Below are 3,127 nucleotides of genomic sequence, written 5' to 3' on the forward strand. Positions count from 1 at the left end.
GGGATGTAAACTAATTGCTTTTGGTCATTTCTAATTTCCCCACTATTTTCATCGATGTTTAGTTGATCTATATTGTTACGACTACGGTTGTTACTTGCTATTGCATCTTCATACCCTTCAGTTCGTCGTCGTTCGTGAATTTGAATATACTAATTGCACATAACAAAATCACATATGGATTTATAAATGCGCTTTACGGTTGGCCAAGAAGAAGTAAATAAATAACTTCTTCCACCATACTTGACGAAGGTCGGACATGTCATATTCATCCTCTACATTTATATCGATTATCATCCCGTTTTTATTTTTATCGTATTTCATTTTCCAGTATACGGTATTCCTTGTTAGCGCATAGTCCTCATTTTCTAGTAGTTTGCGTGTATACAACTCAAAAGTTGCGTTTAATTTATGGTAATTAGCATAGTAATCACTGCCTTTTACAGTTTGTGGAAATGAACTTTTGAACTGTACTCAAAATCTGAGATATACAGGGCGTTCATTTATTATGTAGCCAAAATCCACTGATGAAATCCTCACATCTAAACAATAAAAAAAAGTCCATATGAACATAGGGCGAAAAACGCGTTGTTTCAAAGTTACGGGATGCCGAAATCGTGAAAATTCTAACTTTGAGTCTGTCTAGCTTGAAAACTATGAGAGATACCAACGGCGGTTAAAGACATATTAGAGGAACTAGTACGCTGTCTATCTAAATAACTATGTTTCAGAGTTGAGATGTATCGGCGCAACGGATTTTATAGAGGGAGCTGAGGTATAGGTTCGGCTCTTCTTCCCCTCTCTCTAAAATCATATGCGCCGGTACAACCCAATTCTGAAACATGGTTATTTAGATACACAGTGCACTAGCTTCTCGCCTAATATTTGTTTAATCGCCTTTAATATCTCTCATAGTTTTTTGAGCTAGGTAGCCTCAAAGTTATAATTTTCTCGATTTCGGCATCCCGTAACTTTGAAAAACGCGTTTTTTGCCCTATGTTCTTATGGACTTTTTTATTGTTCAGGTGTGAGGATTTCACCAGTGAATTTTGACCACACAATTAATGTACACCCTGCATATATTCTCTCGTGGCTATATGTTAACGTACATGCTGGGGATGCACTCCCTAGCAGACATGTTAGTGAAAGTGAGTAAGCACATAATTGAAGATTTGCTTCAGCATTTGCTAAAACGTTTGGTTCTCCATGTCATTATCTGTGTCTGTATAAGCATTTGAACTGGAGTGGGCTTTTAAAAGTTAATCTTTCATTTTTCCATCTTTCTTTTCGATGTACAGTTTGCTGTCCACCTAATATTGTCTGGAAAACTTCAGTGTAATGTTTATACTTTGTTTGAATAACGTAGCACATAGTGAATTAACTCATCTGTAACCTAACAGTAAAGTAATTGTAAGTGTTGACTTCCTGAACTCCGTCACGAAATCGATATTTAAAAAAAAAAAAAAAAAAAAAAAAGAGGAAAAGCATGAAGAGCGCAGCTTTAGCGGGAAGTAGAAGCGCAAGCTCGAAATTTGAATTGAGAGTTTTTAAATATTTGGCCTTTGATTTGACCTTGATGCCAGAAATCGGGAACAGCAACAATCCATTTCTCGTATGATAGGCTAATACCTAGATTAAAAAAAAAAAAAAGTAAGTCCGGTTTAACTATACTGGTACTTTTGGTAGTTTTCATAATGCTGAAGTAGGTTTTCTTTTGCAAGCTGTGTGTAATAACGCGAAATGGAAGATTTCAATATGAGTAGAAAAATTAACATATGCTTGTGATCATGGCTATCGGTCGGGCCGAATTATTACGTAAATAAACCTTAGAGAGCTACGGGGACAACAGTGAGTACAACATTTAAATACGTTCAGAAAGGTTAGGCATGTTGTATGCATGCCAAACAATATATACATAGTTATTGTCAGTATATTTATTGAATTAATAAATCTCTTATTTATTACAGATGTCATATTTATGTGTGTGTGGGGGAAGGGGTAAGGTATTATTGTCTTATTTTGAATTATTGCATCTTTAGACTTTACGTCCTGTTGGACTAATTTAACCCCCCCCTCCAAAAAAAAAATAGATTATCTAATTCGCACACTGGTAGTAGCGGTTGATCCTATTTGTTAAATAAATATGTACCATTAATATAAATAGTGGAAAATTTATGTACTCTTTGTTGTATCTTTCAATGTTTATATATTTTTCAAACTTTTTAGGTAGCCCCGTGCCTACCCGGCCTATCCGCTAAAGCCGCCACTGCTGGAATAAAATTAGTTCAGACTTTAAACAGTCTTTTACTTTGTCTTATAATTTAGTAATCCACATTTAAAACTAATAGTGAAAGCAATATTCTCATTCTATGCTAAAACTGTTATCTATGGAAATCAGAATCTGACAGATCAATATTACTGCAATGTTGTTTACGTGATATGCTTGTAGTTTTTTTTTTTTTTTTTAAGTACCTTTACAATGATAATATTGTTAACTATATTATGATTAAATAGTATTATAGAATATTTCCTTAACCCACGGTAGTATTTTATATTATTCTGCACTAGTTGGAAGAAGAAGAAACTAAAATGCTACGTAGCCACGCAAGCCGGCCGGCGTTTCTGAAGTGTGATAGTAGAAGTCATATTTTGCTGGCAACTTACCTTTATCTGCTTAATTTATTAATGAATATAATGGATTTGAAGTTCATAACTATAAAACTATCCTATATATGGTACTAAAAAGCGGAAATACGACCATTTTCTTAAGCCTAAATGCCCTTATATGTATAACCTGATTTGACGCGCGCTGAGCTTCGCTGCTGTGGTGTCCGAGTGGTTAAGGAGTTGGACTCGAAATCCAATGGGCTATGCCCGCACAGGTTCGAATCCTGTCCACAGCGATTAATTTTTTACTTTAAGTAAAAAGACTTACTATGATGCCAGGAACTTTCTACTAATGTGAGAATTTGTGAATGGACTTTCTATTACGTAATAATGACGTAATACTATGTTGCAGACTAAAGGTTTTATATATAAAAATAAAAATAGCAGCACAGATTTGTTTCATGTGCACAATTTGAAACATTGAAAACAGCAAAATAAATTAATCCCGTAGTAATCGTAAATT

The 3,127-nt window shown here is 34.5% G+C and overlaps 1 non-coding gene across 1 annotated transcript; it reads left to right on the forward strand.

Moving 5' to 3' along the window:
- Positions 1-2,818: 2,818 nt before the first annotated feature.
- On the forward strand, positions 2,819-2,900 carry TRNAS-CGA (transfer RNA serine (anticodon CGA)). Its single transcript has one exon. It is a non-coding gene; the product is annotated as a tRNA-Ser (tRNA).
- The last annotated feature ends 227 nt before the right edge of the window (positions 2,901-3,127 follow it).

The sequence above is a fragment of the Thermobia domestica genome, chromosome 9, assembly GCF_964235325.1.
Source record: "Thermobia domestica chromosome 9, izTheDome1.hap1.1, whole genome shotgun sequence".
Taxonomy (NCBI): Eukaryota; Metazoa; Arthropoda; class Insecta; order Zygentoma; family Lepismatidae; genus Thermobia; species Thermobia domestica.